The sequence below is a fragment of the Manis pentadactyla genome, chromosome 14 (assembly GCF_030020395.1).
Source record: "Manis pentadactyla isolate mManPen7 chromosome 14, mManPen7.hap1, whole genome shotgun sequence".
In the NCBI taxonomy this organism is placed as follows: domain Eukaryota; kingdom Metazoa; phylum Chordata; class Mammalia; order Pholidota; family Manidae; genus Manis; species Manis pentadactyla.
The window spans coordinates 82,374,134-82,401,136 of NC_080032.1; the positions used below are offsets into that span (position 1 = coordinate 82,374,134).

At 36.6% G+C, this 27,003-nt stretch overlaps 1 protein-coding gene across 5 annotated transcripts in view; it reads left to right on the forward strand.

Annotated features, from left to right (window-relative positions):
- Window positions 1-15,917: 15,917 nt before the first annotated feature.
- Window positions 15,918-27,003, forward strand: part of CCDC91 (coiled-coil domain containing 91) — a 329,601-nt gene continuing 318,515 nt past the window's right edge. For 2 of the 5 annotated variants that reach the window (XM_036889457.2, XM_036889452.2), the window contains exon 1: window positions 16,264-16,567. The gene's annotated coding sequence lies outside the window, so the exon portion shown is untranslated. Of the gene's footprint in view, window positions 16,568-27,003 lie in introns of all 5 variants that reach the window. The other 3 variants (XM_036889459.2, XM_036889455.2, XM_036889450.2) reach the window with 3 other exon arrangements.

Sequence of the window (27,003 nt, forward strand, 5' to 3'; positions counted from 1 at the left end):
AATGGTTATTGTGTTGATTAAAATATTTGAAATCATTATATACTATAAAACCACATATTTGAAGAAACCAAGGGTCTGTTCTGTGGAAAAACTTGGAGACTGAAATATATATCCTTATTTTTGCTTAGAGAATCCAAAGGATTTAGAATAATTTTCTAAATTATTCATAGCTTCATGCATCATAAATCCAGGGAAAAGTAACCAAAAAAATGACCCAGATGCCATAGTCAACAAATAGGACTTGTTCAATAAAAGTTAATGTCAATTCCTTGTTTCTTTCCTTCTTGCCTCCACTTCTTATTTTTGCTTTTTAAGAAAAGTTTTGCCAATGTAAAGATGTTTAAAGATATTAAATGTCAGTAGTTTAAAACTGACACGAAAACCCAATTAATAAATGAATTCTTTTTTGCCTTGAAAGTACCACAACTTATTTTTAGATATTATAAACTTCCATAATGCCCTCAGTATTTCAGAAACTTCTATAAAATCTGTATTTTAAAAAAGAACTATTACCTTGTTCTTTATGCTCAATATGAAGATGTGTATAAGTTTTTTTAGAGCTTAATGCTGGGAAGAAGTTTTTCTAACAAGTATTTTATTCTAAAAGAAAAGCTGTGTAACTCATATATTCTTTTTTTCCCCCCCTTGCTTAGCTGTCAAGAAGGTTAAACCTAATTTTTTTGGTGAATCAGTAGTTATCCCGAGCTCAGGCTTTCTGGTAAAACCAAATTGCTTTTTGTGCCCTTTCCCCTTTTATATGTCTTGACTTCTGTGCTTTTATATTTGCTTCAATCATCAGTTATATCTGTGTTTTTTTCTGTGTAAAGTAGGTAGGTTTTAAATGATAAATACTCTAGTTTAGAATATCTAGGACTACCAGTTCCTATTCTTTCACATAAAACATCTGCAGTTCAAAAAGTCTGTTCTTCCTAGAGCTGTGGGATATTTCATATCTGAATTTTTTTCCTCCTTATAGCTCACTAGAGCAAAAATAGCACTTTATCAATGTTTTGCTTTGTTTTTGATAACAGAGACCCTTATGTTCACAAATGAGCTTTTGATATAGCAATACAACCTAGCTATTACCAAAAAGGATTTGAATTCTTTTCCTGAACAGAAAAAAAAAAATTACATCTCTACCCTCATTCATAAAAGTAATCTTGCTTTGTCATAATGGACATATTGTTCAGGCAAAGTTAAATGCGCTGTCCAAATAGAAGAAAAAATTCCATTTCATCTTTGCTTTTGTTAGGAACAAGCATGAAGAGTATGGGCAAAGCAGCAGCTTTAACTTATGGTTTTGATCATAAACGTTTGAATCCCTGTAAGTTTCCTTGAGGTTAATATTTTAATGGTATCAGATGAAATTATAAAAAGACTATGTGGAAGGGATGGTAGGCAATTAACAGAGCCGTATGAAATCAACGACAGTTGCTTTTTAATCAGATTTTCACCCAGCTGTTTTTCACTACAAATGAATGTATTCTGCAATAAAAATACATAAATATTTGGAGTTGTAGGTAGAGCTATATGATTTTAGGATATATCTTTATAATTTAAGGAATAAAATAAAGTCTAGTTTTTAAGGATCTTGCTATTAATAACAGCAGCTACATTTATTAAAACTATAAAAGAGCCTAAAGTAGAAAAAAATGAGTCAGGGATTTTGTTAATGAGTTGCAGAATTGACAGACTATTCCAGAAGGTTGTTAGGAGGCAGTCGTGAGCAGTGTCAGAAATAACGAACAGGATGTGATACAAATACTGAAGAAAGAGGCAAGCTAATAGATGTTTCTCAACTAGAAATAAATGAATAGTTTTAATATTTTGATAAAGCATCTCTCTTGCTATATTCCTCCATTGTTTCTTTCTTTTTTTCCCCATACATTGTAGTAAGAGAATGATTTCAAGCCAAAGTAGTTGCAATGGCCTTGAGAAGGTCATACAAAGTTTGGGGAATAGAAAAACTGGTAGGGTGGCAACTGATTATCAAGATCTGTTCTTTCATTCAATTAATTTGGTAACAACTCCACCAGACTATGGATATGCCTTATCCTGTCATTTGAGCTCATAAATATTCTGAGTTATGGAAAGATGTTTAATTAGATGAGTTATATTTTATTATAAAAGACAGGGAAGTACAGAAAAATCAAAGCTGATCTATGATGTTAGATGCCAAGATAATGGTTCAGCTTGGTGGAGGTGGGGGGTGGATAGAGAAGAAAGGGGAACACAGAAGAGCCTGAGATTCTGATCGTTTGTTTCTTCATCTGTGTACTGGTTACATGAGTATATTCACTTTGTGAATATTCATTGAGCCAACCACTTAGGATTTGTGCACTTTCCTGAATTTATATATATTAGTAAAAATTTATGTAAAATTGAAGAGAAAAAAACCACAGGGAATTATTTAACACATATTTAAAGACATATCTTCCTTTCTTGTCTCAAGCTTCCTCAGCTTTTTGTTAATACTCAATCCACTACATCATTCTAGAAGATTCTGCACAACAGTCCAGCGATATGGCTCTTTATATGATTGATAGTAACAGAATGTCCATCTTTCATGACCACTTTTCAATGTTTACCTCCTGTGTTGGCTTTGGTATCTTTGAATCTTTGACCATTCTTTCCTTTTAAATTTTTCTCTATATTAGGGTAGCTCAAAAATTTTTTCATCTTAATTTGACTTCAGTGACCCCATATTCTCCTGGTTCTGATTCTCATTACTAAACTGTTCCCTCTAACCTCCTTCACTAGATTTCTTCTAACCATTCCTTAAATCTTGGTGTTCTTCTGTTTTCTATCTTCAGCCTTTTGTCCATGCTATATCTTCTGCCTGGGGGAAATCTAATTCAGAGGTTTTTAAGCTACTGTCTATTGGTAATGGTCAAATCCCTACCTCCACCTCCAAAACTTGAGATACAATTCCGTATTTTAAGTGTCTATTTGACATTTCCACCTGTTTTTCCTATAATATCCCAAACTCGGTAAATTCAAAACTGAAACTATTTTCTAAATTCCGGAAGTCTGATTTTCCTCCTTTATTTTCTGTGTCAGTTAGCAATCTATCCTTAACCCAGTCATCCAAGGTAGGTATTCTGAATCAATCCTCTATTCTATCCTTTCTCTCTCTCAACTCCCACATAAATAATCACCATGTTTGTTATTGGTACCACTTAAATGTTTTCAAATTGGCCCTTTCTTCACAATTTCATTGAAAAAGGCATAGTTTGGACCCTCAACCTTTTTTCCCTCAGAATATTTTTCCATCTTCATCAGTAGGTCCCGCCTCCTGAGATGTGAACATCCCCTTTACCCAGTTCTCACACTGCTGCTGGAGTCATCACTTTGCCCTCACTGCTGGACAGAGCACCATTCTAAGGTCACTTCTTGCTGACCCAATATCATAAGCCCAGCTGTCTAACTCTTCTATTAATATCTTACTTTTGAGTAAGTTATTAATAGATTATTACAAAAAATAGTCTCAGCATCATCACTGGAACCTATGGAAGGGTACTACTTCCATAACATTCAGGGGGTTTCTACTGTTTATAGTGTAGGTGCAGCCATATTGGGAAAAAAGGACATCTCATAGGGATTTTAAATAAATTTCAAGAAAGTTTGAACTGCATAAGGGAGGAAAGAACAGAGAGCAAGTCTATTAATTGGGACAAAGATAGGTAATTTTTTAAAAAGGACAACTTTTTGAAGTAGCTGAATTAGAAAAGAGATTTAATTACTTAATGATGTAATAGGATTTTTAAATATCTGCGAGAAAAGAAGAAACATTGCAGAAAATAAAATCAGTTTAAAGGAAAAGAATGGAGAGACAAAGACATGGGAGAATGATAGATCTATTTTTTTTCTATTATAAACAAAAACTGTTCTTATATGTAAATTTTTGCATGATAGCTGTTTAGTCCTTCAAACAAATTTCACTAGATGTATTTAGGAAAATTCTACAATGTGTTATCAAATTATCATATAAAATGATTAGCCTTATTCTTTTACTTATAGTGTCTGACAAACTGACATCCAGTCTCATAAGACTGTTATAAATCTCTTTAATCTTTGTGTTACTGCAGTCTTTTAAATTCTATTAGTGACTACCTTTAATCTTAGAAAATATTTTATATTAGATACATCTTGAGAATATTTTGACATTTGCACTGGGTTTGCATCAGTCATTTCAACAAATATTATTCTACGTCAAACTGCCCTTGATGTTCATGTCAACTCCTTTTTATTATCATCCTTCCTCTTTCGTATTTTATTTTGATGCATTTCCCATTGAACAGGGACATTATCTCTGAAAATTTTTTCCTTAAGAATATTTGGGTAGTATACTTCCTGAGTCCATATATGAGAAAGTTTTTTTTGGACTTCATCTGGAAAGAACAATTCAGCAGAGTTTAGAACTTTTGGGTAACAAAACTCTAGTAATTGAAACAGTGTGGTACTAGAATAAAAACAGATATATAGACCAGTAAAATAGAATAAAAAGTCCAGAAATAAACCCTCGCATATATATAGTCAAATGATTTTTGACAAGTGTGCCAAGACCATTCAAAGGGAAAAGGACAGTCTTTTCCACAAATGATGTTGGGGTAACAGGCAAGCTACATATGAAAAGAATGTTGGGATAAACTAAGTATGGTATATAGAATGGAGTATTACTCAGCCTTAAAAAAGAAAAAATTCTGACATATGCTAGAACATGGATGAACCTTGAGGATATTATACTAAGTGATATAAGCCTGTCACAAAGAAACAAATAAATTCTTGATTCCACTTATATGAGTTGCCTTGAGTAGTCAAATCAATAGAGAAAGAAACTAAAATGGTGGTTTCTAGGTACTGAGGGATGGAAGGAATAGAGATTTATAATTGGTCCAGAGTTTTGCAAGATGAAAAGAGGTCTAGAGATGGCTGATGGTGATAGTTGCACAACAATGTGAATGTGTGTAATGCCACTGAACTACACACTTAAAAATGGTTAAGATGGTAAATTTTATGTGTATTTTAACACAATCAATTAATTAATTAAACATATACATACACAAATAAAGGTATGTTGGAGATAGATCTATGAAAAGGAAGAACAGAGATTTTTAATTCTCTTTTGCCTTCTGATCCTTGGGTAATAACGATAATGTCATTTCCTGATACCTTCCTTTTCCCCCTTTAGCAAATACCAGTCAGTGCTGTGAGCTTTCCCCCTGCTAGAAATCTTAGCACCAGGTGACTTTTTCACTCCCTCCTTGTTTTCTAACAAGTTGGTGCACTCAAAGTGTTTCTTAAACTAGACACTCTCTTTTCCTTCAGATGGCTTACTTTCCAGCAGGGGTATATAAACGAAACAAGGGGCAATCATAACCATGTGGTGGTGTCAGTTTCTGAAAATTTCACCTGAAGTCTGATGGTGTTGAATAAAAGAGGCCTTCCTATAGGACCTTAGCACATCTAGGTGACTAAGCAAAGTGATGTTGATAATCGCATAAGCCTTACTGTTCTAATTTGACAAGATGTACACCAAGAAATACCACATAGAATAGCTCATCAAGATGAAAGGCTATTTTTTGTTCTAAATTATATAGGTATGAGGGCAGAGTGGAGAGGACATGATTAACATGCAGAAGACTCCTTTGTGGTTTACGCAGAAGAGAATTTCAAGCTATACGGTCCGCAAGTATGGACAAGAGCTATCTGATTAGCAGATGTTTCAAGGGTCAAGAGTGAAAGATAAAATTATAGAGCTCAATTAAGTGTGGAAAATTTACTACCAAATTTTTTTTAGCAACCAAGAAACAAGTCCATGCCACTTATGATATCATTTATTTGATTTGAGTAGAAAAACTAACAGATGAACTAAAGGCAACTCCAAAACTTCCTGTATGATTGATTGAAAAATTTGCCTCAAAAGCAGATACTTTACTTGGAGAAGTTAATTTTTCTGCTTGTTTCTGAATTTTGTAACTGTCAACCAAGTTGGGGAAAAATATTACAATGTGCTTGAGCAAATGGGACTCCATCATAGCCTTTTTCAGTTAATATATTAAAGATGTTTAAAAATATTAAAGGAAGTTATTTTTTGTTCTTTTTGTTTATTCAACAAGCTTATTACTGATTCCTTTAAATGTTTTACCATATTTTCTTATAAGAAAAAATTTGTAGAACATGGTTGCATCAGTGTAAGGTTGCAATTCTTTCCTTTTTATTAAGCAGAAGTTCACCATTTGGTAAAATTGGGGTATTCTTAAATTTTTTAACAACAATAAAGTTTAACAAACTTTATTTTCCTCAGTGGTGGGAGAAGATCTTGTAGTTCCTCCCAATAAATGTGATGATGTATTTCATCTGTTAACCTTGAGTACACAGTAAACTCCTCTTCAAAATTTTTCAAACCATTTTAACAAACAAAAATATGTTGTTTGAGTAGACATTTTGGAGGCATCAAGAGTACTTAGTTCTCTAAATTCATCTGAATTAAATTTATAAAAAAAACAGAAGTGAGTAGTTAGCTTCATAAATATTTTGACTAGGATTTTCTATTTAACATTTTTGGTAAATACATCAGTTTCTTCCCCAGTCCTGCTTCTCTTGGGTCCTATATTTCAATGAATGAAGTCATCATCCTCCCACTTTAGCTCAAAACCTCTGTGTTTGACTCCTTCCTCTCTTTACCCAATCCCCATCTCCTTAGTTTTTGCTCAAACCATCTCTACTTTTAAAGGACTCCTTGCTTGCTTTTTAAAAAAATTTCAAAGCCTACAGGATTATTGAAATAGCGTCTTTTTTTTTTTTTTAATTGAAATAGCCTTTTTACTTGGTTCCCTACCTTTGGACCCTTACTTATCCGATCCATCCCACACAGAGCTGCTAGATTTTTTTAGTATACAAAGCTAACACTGATCTTTTGCTACTTTTACAACTTCCCCTTGTTCAGTATTTGGAGCCTGCCAGGTAGGTATTCAGTACCCTCAAGGACCTATTGATAATATAGCTCTCTTCATTTCCCATTACTCATTTTTATAAACTCTAAGCTCTTAGGTCCATTAGTTTTCCATACGCATGATGTTTCCTTTATCTAGGATGTGCTTTTATCACTTTCTGTATGTCTAAACTGAATTTTGCCTCACCTGCAAGATGCAGCTGAGATTCTGAGCCCTTCCCAAAAGCCTTCATCTCTCCATCCTTCGAATTCTCATACTACTTTAAATGTATCTCTCCCTTTGTATAATTTTGATCATGTGTTTAATTTTTCATTTACATTTTATCCCCTTGATAGATTTAAATCTCCCTTTGAGTAGAATTAGAAGTGCTTTATCTTGTTATATCTCATATGCCAATTGTTTAATAAATATTCACTGAATTATTTAATCTGTGTGTAAGATTGCAGACCCTCAAGAATTCAGAGAAACCCCTGAAATAGGTGAAGGAAGGCCATTTACCCACCTTTGAATAATATTATGCGTTTGTAAGTCTAACAAGGACAGCTGAATGCAGTAATCCCAAAACTAGAGTCATAAATTTGAAACTAACACAGAATTTACTAAAAATTCATTTTATATCTCATGCAGTGATCAATTAACTTCTCAATAGTAAGAATTCCATGTAGGGGGCACATATACAACAAACCCAACAGAGCGACTTCCGTAACCTATTCTCTTGCCTGTGTCTGGTTCTGATGATTTGGCATTGGCTGTACCATAGGACACATATGAGGCAGGAAGCAACAGAGCTGATCACCGCACACTGCCCTCTGGTGAGCCACCAGGGTAATCTAGAGGGGAAAATTCAGGGTGGAGAGCATTAACCCACTCACCATGCCCAGCGTGCCAGCTGGTGCCAAAGGATGAGGTCACCTTTTGTGATGGGATCACTTCTCTCAATTGTGCTCTCCTGGGTCTGACACTGATTCTTCCCATGCAGGTCATCAAACGGCCATCAGCTGGTAAAACTTTCCTCTTCACTAAGCCAAAAATGGATACAGTATAGTTGTAATGCGTCTTCCTAAACCAAGCTTTAAAGAAATATTATTACTTCCACCACACTCCCTGCATCTTCAAGTATTCCCAAGGCATTTCGTGAGAACAATGGTAAGAAACATTCTCCTAGTTTTGTAAGGAAAATAGACTTAGTAATTGATGTACTAAATTCTCCTACATCCACATTAACAAGTCCTATTTCATCCATAAAAATAGAGAGCTCTCTCATTCTTAAAGCGAAGGCCAAAATCCAAATAACTGACCTAATAACATTAGAATTACTGTTTGACTTGGAAGGACCACAAGTATATCTGGCTTTTGACCATATTAATACTGCCATATGGCTGGGTGATATTATTCATTTATTCATTACCACCTGACCAAATACCAGGTGATTAGAAGTTTCAGAATAGACATGGATCTACTCAAAACTCATATTCTAGGAAGGATACTAATAACCCAGCATCCACTGAGGCGTTGCATTGGCTTCTGTTACCAAATGTATTTATTGTTTTTACACAAGGATGTTTTGTTGTTTTTTTTATCCTGTTCCTTAATTTGGGGAACTACCTTTTGAAAGAGTGATACCAGTAATGGATCATTTTCAAGTAAGTGGAAATTTTCTTTCTAAAGAAGAAAAAAAAAGACTTGTAGAAACATGGAATAAGTACCATCTTGTTGCTTAAGGGAGTGACAATCTTATTTTTTAATATTCCCTTTAATTAGAATTTTGACTCAAACTCCAAGCTTCTGATCTTACTTTAGAACATTCTAGCCTTCTAAAGTAGAAATGTATTTTCCCTTATATTCTTCATTGTGTAGCTGAAAGTTTAAATTATACTAGAACTAAAAATCCTTTCTTGAGTCTCAATCTTTTAATTTTTGGAGGCTGTTTACATGCAAACTTGGTGAACTGGTTTCTACTTTTTGTCAATTTATTTTCAAATAAAAAAATCTACTGTTGGTGGCTTAACACTGGTTTCTGCTAAGTTGTTGCTTAAATGCAGGTAAATAGACTCCTGAATTCAGAAAGAGATTTACATACAATAGCATCTAAGGTCCAACCTCCAAAATTCTATGTTTGCAATGATAACATACATTTTTAATTATTATTTTAAAAATACTTTGTATATAAGCAAAATGATATGGTATTTGTCTTTCTCTGACTTATTTCACTCAGTGTAATGCCCTCTAGGTCTGTCCATGTAAGATGGTAAGATTTCATTCCTTTTTAAAGATGAGTAATATTCCACATGCTCTTTATCCATTCATCTATCAATGGACACTTAGGTTGCTTCCATATCTTAACAGTTGTAAATAATGCTGCAGTGAACATAGGGGTGCATATGTCTTTTCAAATTAGTATTTTCTTTTACTTTAGATAAATACCCAGATGTGAAGTTGTATGGCAGTTCTATTTTTAATCTTTTGAGGAACCTCCATACTGTTTTCCATAGCTGGCTGCACCAACAGTGCATGAGGTTCCCTTTTCTCCACATTCTCACCAACACTTGTTATTTCTTGTCTTTTTGATACTAGCCATTCTGACAAGTGTGAGGTGCTCTCTCACTGTAGTTGTGATTTGCATTTCCCTGATACTTCGTGATGTTGAGCATTGTTTCATGTGCCTGTTGGCCATCTGTATGACTCCTTTGGAAAAAGGTTCAGGTTCTCTGCCCATTTGTAATTGGATTATCTGGTATTTTTGGTATTGAGTTGTATGAAGTCTTTATTTATTTTGGTTATCAATCCTTTGACAGATATTTTATTTGCAAATATCTTCTTCCATTCAGTAGCTTGCATTTTCATTTTGTTGATGGTTTTCTTCACTGTGAAAAGAATTTCTGGACATTAATGGAGTGATTCTTGCCCCATTATGAATCTAATTAAACTATGTAAACCCAACTGGTGGCCAATGACAATTAACAAAAGACTGAGAAGTTAAGGATCATGTATCTCCTACATAATGGAGATTTCACAAATGGGTTATATGTTGCACATATTTCACAGGAGACCTGATTAAAAGAGGGACCAGAAAGATGCTTATTTAAAACTTTCACAGTTTACTCTTCACATTCTTTATCTGTAATGTTAGAGATCAATATTTGAATGGCTTGCTATTGTTTTAATGTGGGAGATGAGTACCATATGAATTAGAAAGAATGGCTCTCTAGGACGGTAGCTTCTTTTCAATCTGACTCTGGCAAGAACATGGACAAAGGCCAAAGCGGATAAGGCTCTTTTCCATTTTAAGAAGATGACAATTCATTTACTGACATTTAAAATGAAGCCAGGGATACAGAATCCTTGTACCAGTTAAAACACTTGGGATTGAAAGTAACAGAAAACCTAATTAAAATAGGATTAAATAATAAGCAGAAATTGTTTATATAAATGAAAACTCCCATAAAGGTGAAGGAAGATTTAGAAATGATTCAATCAACGCTTTAGCTCCATTTCTCTGAATTACATCAGCGTTGTTCTATTATCTGTTTTTGCTTTTATTTGCAGACCGGTTTCCTTTATTGTCACAAGACAATTTGTTAAAAGCAATAGGAACAACGTGCTTCTTCATTTATATCCTCAGGAAGAGACAAAGTTCTGACCTTTCAACAACCATTGAACAACTGTCCCGAGCTTTGTGCTTGTTAGATAATCCCCGAAATAATTCACATGGTTAGGGTAATGCTGTAATTGACTTGGGACTGGTTTCCCACCCCAGCTTCCCAATAGCCGTGGTAAGGTGGTTGGGAGTAACTTCTGGCTTACACCATCAGGACTAACCTTGGAAAAGATTCGGGTTGATCTCACCTGCTGTACCTGAATGATCCCCAGTGGAGGAGAGTGAAATGCGTGTTTGGATAGCAACTATCACATCCACTGTAGGATACCTTTTTGCTGTCTCTCCAGAGGGTGTTAGCTTCACCTGGCTCTCCTTATGGTCCAGCAACCAATTGCCAGTTATTGGCTCCCAACAAATGCAAAATGCAATGTAAGAGAAGTAACAGACTAATGGCAATAAAAACTCCCAATTAAAAAAGAGGATATTTGGAAACATCATGCAGTGGCCACCGAGCCTTGTCATATTCTGTAGACAGGAATAGTGAGGACCCTTGGCTGGTGGTGCTATGTGTTCTTTGATGAACACATCTGAGATGGTCACTGGGGAAGATGCTCTTTAGAGGAGGTTACACTATTTTGGTAGCTCATTTCCTATTAGGTTGAGTATAGAAGTCTGAGGATTGTCCTAAGATTAAGTAGTCACAGGCTATAATCAGACAGCCTTAAAGTTTACTTAACAGTATATTTTCCCTTTAATATTAGATTTTTCAACAATTTGCTTGTTGTTATTTTTGCAGGCAAGTAACCATGGCCAGGGACCTTATGTAGTCAAGTTTTTGTATCTTGGATTTTATTTCTTAGTAGACCTTTGTGATCTGTCAGTCCGGATTTAATGGCCCATCTTGAGATCTCAGTTTAATAGTATTTGCACTGGGGATATTCTAAAAATGAGCTTGCAGTGAGGAGGGAAAAACAGCAAAATTTATTTATTATCTCTATAATAAGCATGATGTCACCAGTCATCTCCATAATGCAAGTGATTCTTATTTTAGTTAAACAGAAATTAAACTCTTCAACCTTTGGCATGTTTAAGATTTTTAGGATTTTAGATATTTAGGTTTGAGATCTGAAGGGTGCTGTTCCTAAAAGCATAGACTACAGAGCTTGCTAGCTTCTTATATCCTTGGTCAGGCAACATAGGGACTGTCTCTGAAACATTTATTTGATCTAATCTGCACATCATGAACACCTCTGGCTCATCAATGAGAGTCAGTTTATAATATCTATTATGCAAGTCAGCAAACCCCTAATTTCACCTATGAAAACCCATTTGAATATGCATTTTATTGATTACCAAAGCATCAGGCGTTAATGGAAGATAATGATAGATGAAGCATTTATTGTTGCTATGTTTGGAATGCATTCTTTATCTTTAAATACCAGCTGAATACTTCTAAAGTGATTGTAAATGAAGGCCATTGACAATGATTAGAGGATAAAGCAAATTTAGTAAGAGCCATAGAGCATAAAAAAGTTTAGTAACACACTGTTTATAACACATTCCTTACAGTATTTTGAGGTAAAGCCTAACAATAAGAAACTCAAACTGATTTACACATTTACTATAATATTCATTATTCAATACTAAGGATCACTAGAAGAAAAATCAGACTCTGTGTTGATATGATTTAAAGCCTCACATAACTGAATAAACCAGTATAGGAAAAGGAAGGAGCCAGAAAAGTACTTATTGAAAACTTTCAGTTTGTTCTTTACATCCTTTCACCTGTACACAATGTTTCCAGATCTTTATCTGATGAGGGTTCCAGCTCCGTGTCTCTTCCATGTTCTTGGTCTCAGGATGACTGCCTGCAGCCACAATAACATGCTTTGTTATTCACATCAATTTTGGGGCCAAAGTCCTGTGACTGGTACTCAATCCCAATCCATGTCTTGTGGCCAGGGTAACACCTTAGGTCAGGATTAGATGATCCTGGTGGGATTAATTTTGGGATGAGGGGCAAGTTAATTCCACCCAAACCTCTCAGGTGTATTCTGCACAATGTGGGAAGAGTGGAATAAATGTTGGGAAGGCAAGTGCCCACTACAATCATTTTCAAAGCATTTAAATATATGACCACTATATTATTTTCTTTGTAGGTATAAAAATAACCCAAGTGATCCTGAATGTATGTATTAAAGATTCTGACCCATTTTTGAAGTTTGTTGACAACTTTCAAGCCTTCACCTGTTCCCTTTTGCCCCGCATCTGGGCAGGCTGATAAGAAAGCCTGGGGGTTCGCCTTTTGGATGACCGTGGGATATTCAAGCCACACAAGCCCTGGTACCTACATGGAAATTTTCACCCTAGCTCCATGCCTTAGCCACCATAAAACCATCAGAGGCCAGTCTCTCCTCCCACTTCTCCCTATCCCCTTCCAGTTATTTTGGACTTGTTTGTTAAGTCTACCCTGCTCTTCCTTGAAAGTCTTATTATGTGAGTCACAAACCTTCTTATACCCACATGATGCATGTGTGGCACCCTAAGTCCTGAAGTAGGAGCCAAATTTTAGGTGTGTGTCCATATCATTTCTGGGTGGCTGCCCACAGCATATAAGCTGCAACAGTGAGTTGAAGCATTTCCTTGTTCTCACCAGCAAATGCACCATCTTCCTCCTGCGTCCCCTGTCTCTTTGAATAATCATAAACTGGGCATACATCTTCAGTTATTTCCTATTTCTTTTTACTGCCCACATGCTTTTACAAGTCCTCCTTCTAGTTATTTCATCAGTCTTCTACCTGGTTTCTCTGTTTCTCCGGTCTTGGCCACCTCTTCCTTCTCTAATAATCTATTCTCCACATTGCTGCTGAAATAATTCTCCCACAGCGTTGCTTAAATAACCCATTCATTTTCCAATACCTTCAGGATAGATTTCAAACTCATTAGCAGTTTATGGAACTGTCTATCCATCTTGCCCCATATACAGTTCCCATTTCTCTTGCCCCATTCCCACACACCACCACCTTTGCTTCCACTGAACCTATTCTTATCTTCACAGTTAACAGGCAAGGAAATATATACAAAGGTACGTGTTCTTTTGTCTAGAGCACACTTTTGTTCCTGTTTAATGCAGGTTGAGTGAGATATTCCTCCTCTGTATTTTAACAATAAACTTTATTTCAGTGCTTATTATCACTGTTTGATTTGTTTATACTTTTCTCCGAACTTGATCATCCAGGGAGCAGGGACTATGTTTATCATCTCAGAAGATCACAACTAGTAGGGTGATGGGCTTTCGGATACATACATAACCAAGATGAATATTAATATAAGGTGGTTTATGGAAAGTCCCCTGAAATGTAATAGAGCTGTAAGTTCTAGAGAAATAGAGCCATACATTTAATACATATATATTCTAGAAGAGATAAAAAGAGGTGTTGAGGAGAAATTAGGACATTCATACATTGCCAGTGGGAATGTAAAATGGCATAGCCACTTTGGAAAATAGTCTGGCAGTTTCTCAAAAGGTTAAACATAGGGTTGTCATTATGACTCAGCAATTTCACTCCTAGGTCTATACCTAAGTGAAATGAAAACATTATGTTGATATAAAAACTTGTATAATGAATGTTCACAGAAGCATTATTCATAATAGCTGAAACGTGGAAACAACCCAAATGTCCACCAACTGATGAATGTATAAACAAACTTTGAAAACACGACGTGAAGTGAAAGAGGCCAGTCATAGATTGCATGATTTCATTCACATGAAATGTCCAGAATAGGCAAATCTATAGAGACAGAATGTGGATTAGTGCTTGTTAAGGACTGGGGGACAGAGAATGGGAAGAATGGGGAGTGACCGACAAAGGGTTTGAGGGGTTTTTGGGGGGTGATCAAAATGGTCTAAGTGGATTGTGGTGATGGTTGCAGAACTCTGTGAATACTAAAATCCACTAAATTACATAATAAAAAAGAAAAAGCACAGATTACTGGGCAGAGGGGAGGAAGACTTCATGGAGGCAGCAAGATTTGGATTCACTAATAAACACATGATGTGAAAAGCAGAGGCAATGTGTTGTAGTGACTAAAGAAATCCTTTTGTTGGGCAGACCTGGCTTTGAATCCTACTCTGCCATTTGGTCAAGTCAACCTCCCTAAGTCAGTATCTTCATCTAAAAAGTGAATATGTTATTCATATACTTACTTTGGAGGATTCATGTGAAGACAAGTTAGATAATAGATTTGAAATATTTAGCTCAATTTCAGTCACTAGAAAGTGCTCAATAACAATTTCCATTGTTATTTTCCATTGTAAATCAGTTTAATATTGAATATTGGATTAAGTGGGATGGGAGAGCATGTAGCTGTATCAGCGGAAACTCAAAAACTCATCTGAAGTTTCCAGCAGAAAGAGAGATGAGACCCAAAATTATATATAGGTAATTGTACTCAGTTTAAGGAACACTTATTGAATACCTTTCTTCTAACCACTGCTAGATTTCTGTAGACACAAAGGCAAATGAGAAGTAGATTGTCAGATACACAAATGAGATGTGGTCCTTGACTTGGTGGTCTAGCAGGTACAGAAAGCACCTTATTTCCATAATATAAATCTGTTTGCTGTGTAAAGAATATGGTGGACAGGACAAGAGAGTACAAAAGAGAAGACATTTGTGCTCAGTATTGAAATGGCTCAATAACCACTTGAGCCAGCAATTAACTGGAGAATTGATAGGATTCCTTGCTGACGTTTTCCACATCCAGTAGAGAGCAGAGATTATTACAGGCTGGCTTGAGCCAATTTTATTCAATGAAAAGATGAGAAAAATAATGCCCCAAATGTAAAAGAATGTCTGTCATACAATGAATGTGAATATTCCAAAGACTTCTGCTCAAAGTTCCAGGTAAAGTGTCTTTCTACTAAACTCTAAACTCCTTGAAGGCAAAGCTCTTGAATGTATCTTATCCACTCCTAGAATGTCAGAACCTGGCCCAGTAGACAACATACAAATTCAATAAAAAAATTATTAAATAAATGTTCTTCAAATTCCTCCACATCGAAAGTGGGAGAAACTTTAACAGCGGCCTGCTAGTTGACTGTTTCTCAGCTACTGACAGTCTGAATGGATAAAAGAATTTTATATAACTATGCTTCCTTCGAAATAAAACTGCCAGTTATGTCAATCTCTTTTCTCTTTCTTCAGGGGCACCTCTTTGAAGGCTTGGAAAAAAGGGGATGACATGGCAGTTGAAAATTGTCTCTGAAACAGATGGCATATATAAATTGCTGTGATCTGGAGTCGAGGGCAAGAACAAAAATAATTCTTGAGCAGAGGTCTTTAGTGAAGTCATACAGTGGTGGTCTGGAGAGGCTCTGGGTTCAGGTACATCCGGGGCTTGAGTGTTCAGATCTCTAAGGATGAGATGGATTTGTCCCATCAAGTGTTTCTTGAGCACTTGCTACATGTCACTTACTACACTTAGTTTTTATTGAGCTCTGCTTGTAGGTAGTGGCGAGGTTAGGCCGGGCTCTTCTCACCAACAGTCCTAGAGTCCTGGTTGGGAGTGTCATCGTTGTGGGGACGGTTTTCTTTGCAAGGATCGGACATAGACACAGGGCCTGTCAGTCCAGTGTAATTAACAGGAGGTAGCTCCTGAATGGCCCCCTTTCACAGGGCAACCCTCCACGGACCACTCAGCGCAGGTTTGGGGGGGGTCTGAAGATGGGCCCTAAACTCGGGGCGCCGCCTGGGGTCACGTGACGCGCGTGTAGGTTGAGTGACAGGCGCAGCGTTGGGCGGGCCTTGGCGGAAATCAACTTCCGGGGGCAGAGGTGATCGAAGCCGGGGGGTTCGTGGGCTACCGCAGCTCGGGCAGCGGCGGCTGCGGAGCGTCCACGGGTGCGGGGTCGGGCCCGGGGGCTGCGCGTGCGAGCCTGCGCGCTGGGGGCGGCTCACCTGGCCGTGCGGGTGAGCGGCGCGGCGGTGGCGGCGGCGAGAGCGGGGAGCAGGTAAGTGGACGCTCGCCGTCGGGGCCTGGGGCCGGGGCCGGGCCGGCCGCGCGACCGGAGGCGGCCTGCGCGCGGGCCGGGAGCGGGGCCGGCCTTCCGCCGCCGTGCGCTCGGGCCTCGCCACCCGAGGGCCCCGGGACTGGGGGTCGGGGGCGTGACCCGCCTGGGGCTGGATCGGAGCCTCGCCCCCCGGCAGGGCGTGCCGACCCGCTTTCGCTCCCGCCGTTGGGCTTCGGCCCCTGCTCGTTCCAGAATCCAACGTTTTCGAAAGTCTGCGCACAAGTGCACGTGATTATTGTGTCACTGGCGCTCACACCGGACGGAGACCGGTCCTTGCGGGGTTTTCACCGATCGCGCTTGTTTATGTTTTCCCTTCTCCTTGCCAAGTCCACCGGGTAAAAGCGTTACAATGTCCGTCAGCCACGTTTCCTTTTAGTTACTTAGGGCCACAGGTTGCAGTAAAAGCGGCCTCTCAGGGTTGAGGCAGGAGCCAGTAACTTTCCAAGTAGTGAGGCATCCTCCATCCCCAAAGCGCGCGCCCTTCTCCCCGCAGTAGAGCTGTTTCTTCCATCTGCCCGTGCTGCGTACTGCGGGGGAAAGCTTTGGACAGGAAACGTATTTTTGGCTTCACTTTTAAGAAGTGGCAACTGTACTAAAAGCGCTGAGCGTTGTTTTGGTAGGATGCTGCTGCTGCTCCTCTCCCTTGCTTCCCTGATGAGATTTGGGGCAGAGCCTGGTTTCCTGGAGGGTCAAGTCCTGGCCACAGCTGTCGTGATGATTCAGCGGCCCCATAAGAATTCCCACTCTTTTCCTTCCCTCCCCTTCTGAACTGTGAAGATACTCATGACACCTGCCTCCCCAGATATTTATCCGGGCCGTAGTTGGCTGATTGCTTTTGGAAATAGTTTGCATGTTGCCTGGTGGAGTGAGTGGGGCGGACTGAGATTTCATCTTGACATTGGGGTACTCTAACATTTCACCCCATAATGTAAAGCAAAATACCCAGGATATTTAGTTGGGTGGGGTGACAGGGGTTGACAATAAATTCGCTCTGTTCTCAGAACCTCGGAGAACTCTTATGATTGATCCCATTTGCCCTCTGCTATAGTTCTTGATGCAGTGAGGGAAGGAATTGGCCGTATGGCGTCTGTTACGTGAATGGAGCATGTGGAAATCCAGGGAGCGTGCACCTGTGGTGCTAGCTCCCCTGTAAATTGTGTAGTAGAGAATTGCCCTGGTCCTCCAGGTTGGCTGGTGGTGGTTCTGTGGGCTGGGAAATCTTAATGTGAACTGGTTTCCTAGCAACAGTATAAGCCAAATGGAATAAACATAAAACAGTGATGAAAGTTACGACTTACCTCTTAACTTTATTAAATGGAAAAATGCATCTTATTATTGGAGTGGTTCAGCACAGAACTTATGAGAACTGTTTATTTTAATCATCTTAATACCAGACAAAAAGAAACTGCAGAAAGTTAGAGTGACAGCACTCCCTCCCCCGCCACCCACCGAGAAAAAAAGAAAGGTAGTTAACAATTAGCGGGTCTGAAGCTTAAATGCAAAAATAGGAATTTGCCTACCAAGAGGCATTTGATTTTGTATCCCTAGCTGTAGATGTAAGATTTGTATATAGGTTTGTTACGAATAAAGAAAACTGTATGAAGATTTATCTTTTTCTTGATAGCAGAAGTTGGGGTGGGATGCATTGGGGTGGATAAGACTCTCTCCGTTGGTTAATTGGAAGGAGAGTGTTAGGTAAGTTGTTGCTAAATTCTAGTTCATAATCATAGTGCTCCTTATCAACCGGTTCCTTGTGACTTTTGATCTTCCTTAAAAGTTCATCAGATTTTGTTATTTTCTGTCCAAACAATGAGAACTTAATAAAAGAGGCAACTCCTTTTAGATTAACTCTTTGTATGAATGTCTGTCTGTTTCTTCTTATTTACTAATCATAATTTTTTTTGATTTGCAACATTTCTAAGGATTTTTGTTTCCCCGCTATCTCCTATTCTCATGCCCAATAAGCTGGGTTTAGCTCATTTAATTTGATACATATTTTTCAAAAGGGCTTGTCCTGTGTCTTTGAAAATTTAGGCTTATTGTATAATTTACAAGTAAAAACGTCAATCTTAGCATTTTGTTCTATAAACTCTGACAAATGCATATAGTCATGTAAACACCTCCAGGGTCCATAAAAAGAACATTTCCATCCTCATGCCCTTTGTAATTAGTTCCTTCCCTTCACCCATAGGTCCTGGCAACCATTGATCTGTTCTCTGTTCCTATAGCTTTGTCTCTTTTGGAATGTCATATAAATGGAATCTTATAGTATGTAGAATTTGTTTCTGATTTCTTTCACCTCATGCTTTTGTGACTCATCTATATCGATGCATGTATCAGTGTTTTGTTCTTTTTTTATTGCTGAGTTATATCTGTTTCATTGTATGAATATGTAATAATGTATCTATTCACCAGTTGGGCATTTAGGTTGTTATCAGCATTTAGGAATGAAGCTGCTATAAACATTTATGTACAGTTCTTTGTACATTCATGTACAGTGTTTGTATAGACATGTGTTTTAATTTCTTTTGGTTAAATATGTAGGAGAAGGATTCTTGGATCATGTGGCAAATAAGAAATTACCAAACTGTTTTCCAAGATAGCTGTTTTATTTTGCATCCCTATCAATGATGTTTGTTCCATTTGCTCCACATCCTGGTCAACATTTGTCATTTTATTTTTAATTTTAGCTATTCTAATAGATATTTAGTAATATCTCATGTTTTAATTTGATTTTTTTGTTGACTGTTATGTTAACATCTTTTCATGTGCTATTATTTGCTGTCTGCTATTTGTGTATCGTCTTTGATGAAGTATCCAAATCTCATCTGTTTTTGGATTATTTTCTTACTGCATTTTAAATTTTATATAATCTGGATACAAATCCTTTATTTTATATATATATAGATATATATATTCACAAATATTTCCATTCAGCCTGTGATTTGTCTTTTCATTTTTGTATCAGTCTTTCAAAGACAGATCTAAAATTTTGAAGAAGTCCAGTTGGTTTATCATTTTTATTCTTTTCTGATTTGTGCTTTTGTGTCCTCAGAAATTTTTGCCTAACCCAAAGGTGCAAAGATTTTTTTTCTTAACTATGTTTTCTTTTAGAACTTTTATAGTTTTAGATTTTACCTTTAGGTCTCTGGAGTGTTTTGATCAATTTTTGAATGTGGTGCAAGGTACTGGTTGAGATTCTCTTTTTTCCTCTCCTTGTATATGCCCAATTTGTTCAGCACTGTTTATTGAAAAGACTATCCTTACTATCTTTTCTGAAGTAAATCTTTCTTGGTGCCTTTGTCAGAAATTAATGGACTGTGTTTGTGGATCTATTTCTGGACTCTCAATTCTGTTGGATCTTTCTGTGTGTCTTTCCTTTGGCCAAAACCACATTGTCTTCATTACTGTAGCTTTATAGTATGTCTTGAAATTAGAAAGTCTGAGTCTTCCAATATTGTTGCTGTTTTTCAAAATTGTTTAAGGTATCTTAGCTCCTTTCTTTCCATGTAAATTTTTAGAATCAGTGTGTCTATTTCCATAAAAAAGCATTATGGGATTTTGATTGGGAATGCACTGATGCTATAAATTCATGGAGAATGGACATCTACATATTGTTTTATAATCCATTAATAAAGAATATTTTTCTCTTTATGTCTTTGATTTCTCTCCTTAATGATGTGAAGCTTTGAGCATAAAAATCTTGCATATATTTTGTTACATATGTATCTAAATGTTTCATGTTATTTGGTGCTGTTGTAAGTCATAATCTTTAAAAAAATTTCAGTTTCTAGTTATTTACTTAAATAAGTTGATATTTTATATTGATTTTGAATCCTCCACCTTGCTGAATTCACTTATTAGTTCTGGTAGCTTTTGTAGACTCATTGGGACTTTTTCTTTTATTTTGGTATCATTAATGTACAATTACATGAGCAACATTATGGTTACTAGACTCCCCCTATTATCAAGTCCCCACCACATACCCCATTACAGTCACTGTCCTTCATAGTAAGATGCTATAGAATTACTACTTGTCTTCTCTGTGTTATACTGCCTTCTCCGTGTCCCTCCCCACTACATTATGTGTGCTAATCGTAATGTCCCTTTTTCTCACTTACCCTCCCTTCCCACCCATCCTCCCCAGTCCCTTTCCCTTTGATAATTGTTAGTCCATTCTTGGGTTCTGTGAGTCTGCTGTTTTTGATCCTTCGGTTTTTTCTTTGTTCTTATACTCCACAGATGAGTGAAATCATTTGATTCTTGTCTTTCTCTGCCTGGCTTATTTTAATGAGCATAATACCCTCTAGCTCCATCCATGTTGTTGCAAATGGTAGGATTTGTTTTCTTCTTATGGCTGAATAACATTCCATTGTGTATATGTACCACATCTTCTTTATCCATTCATCTACTGATGGACACTTAGGTTGCTTCCATATCTTGGCTATTGTAAATAGTGCTGCGATAAACATAGGGGTGCATATGTCTTTTTGAAACTGGGCTGCTGCATTCTTAGGGTTCCTAGGAGTGGAATTCCTGGATCAAATGGTATTTCTATTTTGAGTTTTTTGAGGAACCTCCATACTGCTTTCCACAACAGTTGAACTAATTTACATTCCCACCAGCAGTGTAGGAGGGTTCCCCTTTCTCCACAACCTCGCCAACATTTGTTGTTGTTTGTTTTTTCTATGTTGGCCATCCTTACTGGTGTGAGGTGATATTTCATTGTGGTTTTAATTTGCATTTCTCTGATGATTAGCAATGTGGAGCATCTTTTCATGTGCCTCTTGGCCATCTGAATTTCTTATTGGGACTTTGTATGTAGACAATCTTGTCTGCCAACAGAGACAGTTTTATTTCACATTTTCCAATCTGTTTACCTTTTATTTTATTTTCTTGTCTAATTGCCCTGTCAGGTACCTCCAGTGTGGTGAAGTGTGAAGTCAGAGCAGACATCCTTGCTTTGCTTCTCACCGTGGTGGGTAAAGCACATAGTGTTTTGACATTAAGTAGTTAGCTGTGGGTTTTTTCTAATACAGGTTTCATCAGATTGAGGATGTCTTCAGTTTCTAAAACTGCAGTATCTGAAGTGCAATAAAATGAAGCACCATACAATGAGATATGGCTACAATTAAATGATTTTTCCACCCACATTATTACATTGCTGCCAACGCTCTAGAAGAATTCCTAGATAGAATGTGTTTTGTATAATATAAAGTACTACTATCCATGTTTGTCTTTTGGTTAGATTTGTAGAAATCTTTCTGCCTTACATTGTGCAAAACCCCTGTATGTATGCTGTTTAACTGAATTCTAACCAGTAACTTTTGAGGTAGGTAGTATCATTTCCATTTTGTAGACAAAGAAGCCTAGTCTCACACAAGTGGGCAAACTCATCCATGGTTGCATTAATAATAAGAAGTAGAATTTGATGATTAGTCTTCCTGAATCTGCTTTTATTCACAGGCTGTACTACCAGTATTGAGTTTTTCTTGTAAGCATTTTGTATATATTGTGCTTATTCTGAATGTTTTATTTTAATGCTTAGAAGAAACACTTTAAGCAAATCAAAAATCAATGTGAGACAGTATCAGTTACTTCTAAAATGCTTATCCAAATTTATGTCCTTTCATATTTCCTAATTTTAAATTAGTTTAGACATTTCTTGACCTGTGCCTTGTTCTTTCCTCTGCCAAATTCCCAAAAAGGGGATACAAAGACTATTCTTCATTATATGCCATAGAATCCTAGTTAAGTAATTTGGGATACATTTACTGCCCCTAGCAGAGGATACAACACTTTAAAAATTTTGAAGTGGGAAGAATTTTGCTCATTACAGGTGTAAGGATGAAGATCAGAGATAATGTTAGCTACTTTAAAATGCAGTACATTATAATTCAATAAAACTGTTTTCCTTAGTAGGGCATGTACATTTTGGTATGTATTTACATACTGTAGGCCAGTACATAGAGTCAGATATACTAACTATATGAATGAAATTACCAGTTTTTTAAAGTGTGAAATCACTTTTTCCTGGTATTCAGACAGATTGACTTTCCTTCCTTTTTGCCAGCCTTGCTAACATAGACCATGTGCATCTCCTACTAAAAGCAGGCCTAGGTAATGGGAGAGGCCAGCCAAATTGCCTTTTATGTTGTGTCCAACCTTGTGGTAAGAGGGTGTGCACAATCATTTCAAGATGCTTTGATATTATGAGAATTTAGTACTTCTGCAATTGTAGTAAAGACAGTGCTACAGCATTATGCAAGATCCATGAATCTATCAATATGCTGCACTGATAGGGGCTTACATGAAAACTACTGAAAAAGTATGTGCTTAGACATCAATAAAAGATAGTGAGATTAAGTATCATTTTAATTTTGAATTTAATAAAGAAAGCTTAAAATGAAGTTACACCTTTCATTCAAAGTTTGCCCAAATTGGGCAGAAAAAATTGAAAAACCTGTGAAAACTGAATGGCATTAAATGGGCCTTCCTGCCCTGAATCAGAAGACAAGTTGAAATGAATACTTATTTTCTATTCTGTTCAGTGGGAAAAAGTGTTTGTTTAATAACTGCTGATAGTTTTCAGGGGGCATAGTATTAAGTGGATATTTGCTACTGTAAGTCCGGGGAGAGGAAATCCTGGGGCAAAATACCTCTAAAAACCGAAATCACTCAAAGGGAGAAATAAAGTTTAAAACTCGTTTATTGCTTACAAACTGCAGTCCAGGGCCGTCTCTCTCCTCTGCTCCTGAAGAAGCAAGCAAGCAAGCAAGCCAGCCCCTCCCTTTAAACTCTCAGGTTCAGACATGCCCTCGGTTGCCCAGGTAATTACCCATTGACATGGAGATGAACTTCTCTCCACCCCTGAGTATATGCAAATGCACCAAAGCCAGGCGATATAATCTGGAAATGTTACAATTTTACCCACAGCTAGTGTGTCATTTTAATTCCCCTGTGTCTTTTTTTTAATATTTTTTATTTTCTTAATGGTTGCCTTGGTATTACATTAAGATCTTAATTTATAACAGTGTGTTTTGTATCTAGTTTGGATTAATACCAACTTAATCTCAAATTTATAAAAAGTTTGCTCCTGTATAGTTGCATTTTCTCCCCTCCTTTTGTGCTGTTACACAAATTACATCTTTCTGCATCAATGCCCATCAATGCAGATTTGTGGTTTTTACTTTGTGCAGTTGTCTTTCAAATCAGATAAGAGTAAAGAGTTACAAACAAATGTATGTCTATATTGTTATTTATATTTACCTATGTAGTTATTTTACTGTTGCTCTTTATTTCTTCACGTGGATTCAGGTATTGTATATTGTCCTGTCTTTCAGCACAAAGAACTCCCATTAATATTTTTCATAGATAGGAACTGCTGGTGATGAATTCTCTGTTTTTGTTTATCTGGGTAACTCTTTTTTCTTCATATTTTTTTGAATGTTATTTTGCTGGATATAGAATTCTTGGTTGAAAGTTGTTTTCTTTAAGCACTTTGAGTGTGTCATCCCACTGCCTTCTGGTCTCTATGGGGGTTATTTATGAGAAGTCTGATTAAAAATCTTACTGTGAATTCCTTATATATAATGAGTTGCTTTTATCTTGCTGATCTCAAGATTCCCTCATTGTCTTTGATATTTGAAAGTTTGGTAATGATGCATGGAAGTGTGAATCTCTTTAAATTTATCCTACTTAGAATTTGCTGAACTTCTTGGTTGTATGGATTGCTTTTCATCAAATGTGTAAAGCTTTCTAGCATTATTTCTTCAAATATTCTTTTTGCCTCTTGCTCTCCTCTCTTTCTGGTACTTTCATTATGCACATGCATGTGATGGTATGCCTGATGGTTTTTCACAGGTTTCTGATGCTTTATTCCTTTTTCTTTCTGTTCCTCAGACTGGATAATGTCAGTTGACCTGTCTTCAAGTCTCTACTCGTTCTTTCTTCTGCCAGCTCAAATGTGCTTTTGAGGCCTTCTAATGAAATTTTCATTTCAATTAGTGTGCTTTTCACTTTCATGTTTTTCCATTTGTTTAATTTTTATAATTCCCAACTTTTCATTAATATTTGCTTTTGTGAGACATTATTTGCACACTTTCCTTTTGTTACTTAGGCATGATTCCTTTAGTGATTTGAGACTTCATCAATAAATGTATTTAAGTAGTTGAGTTTAATGTTTATGTCTAATAAGTCTAATGTCTGAGTTTCTTCAGGAATATTTTCTATTGATGGCTTTTTCTCCCCTCTGTGTATGGGTTTTGCTTTCTTGTTTCTTGGCATGTCCCATAGTTTTTGTTGAAAACTAGACACACACACACCCATATATATAAATGCAGCAACTCTCGAATTTCTAGAAATCAGATTAAATTCTCCCCAGGATTTGTTATTGCAGTTGTTGTTGTTTGTTTGTTTAATGACCTGGTAAACTTTTTATGTTAACTCTGTATTCTTTTTCTTGTGTGGCCCTGGGCATTGTTAGTTGTTTTATTATGCCAGTTCATCTTAAATAATTGGGCCTATTTAAATAGAGTGAATCTTTAGTAGGGGCTTGTCAGTTATAATTAGAAAGTTAATTGAACTGTCAAAATGATTATGCTGAAAAAGAAAGTAAAGGAACATTTATTGAACACTTACTGTGTGTTATTCCTGAACATATGACTTGGAGAAATTGTATTTTCTGGTTAGTAGGATTTCCTAGTAAAGAAAAACAAGGAGAAGCCCAGTTTTTTGTTTTTTGAATTGGTGAAAGTCTCTAGGCTTGTTCTTATGGATTTTAATGCCTTAGTAAGTGAAGGTAATGGAACCAACTCTTCCCCTATACCCCAGCTTTTAGCTAACTGGCTTAGTATCTTGTTGTACTGAGAGTCATAATTGGGAATCTTATTTCCAGTGCTATAGAAGAGATTAGGGTGACTGTTGTGTTAAAACTGTTGATAAGAATATGAGGTTAAAAATGTAGTTATATCTCTGAGTTCTTAAAATGTGAACATATGTATTTTCCTTAATTTACTCACCTTTCATTTTGAGGAAGACATAACTGGTTTGCTAATGTTGTAAATGATTATTAGAGATGATTTTTTTAAATGCAGTTTAGCCTGTCCTGAGGTGCATTTATTTCTCTTTGCAGTGAAGCATGCTGACATTTCTTTGGGACATTGCACCTTTTTTGCAAAAATCAGCAACTCCCCAAACAAGCAATTTCAAGTTTCCACACTCACCATGAATTTAAGGATATATAAAGGACTTGCTTTATATTACTGAATTTTTCACAAGGGAGAGTGAGATTAGGTACTTCCAGGATGTTTTTGCCTTTTTTTTTTTTTTAAATTTCTCTTAGTATGTTTGAATTATGTGTACTTCCAGGCCAGGTGTTTATTTATCACCAGATGTCCAGTGTTTGGGTGGCATATATCATTGCCAAAGGGTCACCATAAAGCTGCCGGAGGTGATAAGAGTAGGTTTCTAGAAGTATAGCTAAAACTTCTGTGGTGTCTAGGTAATGTAAAATATAAAAACACCAATGTAAGACATTGATGCACAAATGCTTAATATATAATTAAAGAAACTTAGTAAATAAAACTTATTGATGTCAGTGCCAGCACCTAGTAGCTAGCATTTTTTGATTTGATTATGTATTTATTCAATAGAGAAACAGAAGCAGTTTGGCATTTCTATAGGATCCTCACATTATGCACATAAAAAATGTTGGGATTGTATTATAAAAGAGCCTTTAGTTTTTACCTCATGGCTAAGTTTGTTTTCATAATGGGTGAAGAAGAAGTCTTTCAAATATTGCTCTTACAGAGTCAGGTTCATTGGGAATATACCCAGTTATAGAGGGAAAGAAGAACTTTTGTATTTCAGATATGGTTTTTTTTTTTCTTTTAGCATACACATACATTTATTTATTTTGGATGAATTAGTCTGTATGCATTAGAAGTCTTTCATAGAGAAAATTGTTACTCAACTACTTATTAGGTATGGAAGTGAAAAAAATTATAGGTGGTTCATACTAAAATTAGGATCAGATGGAAAAATGATCCTGTTGAAGATACTGGTACTTTTAATTCAAGAATAAGTGAAAATTAGTGGTTCGAATAAGTTTTATATCATCTTGGAAAAATGTGAGCAAGCAAGTCCTATATGTGTTTTCCCTTGGTAAACAAGTCTGTTTTCTGTTAAAGGGTATTATTAGCAGATTGAGACTTTTGATAGTTGCTTTAACAAAGACTTAATAACTGTCAAAACTTGTTTATGCAAGTTAACATAATGGACAAGTGAGATATATTGAAAAGCAAAATTAAATTGAATAAAAATCTTTTATAGAGTCTACACTAGGCACTGGAGGATACAGAAATAAATGACACTTG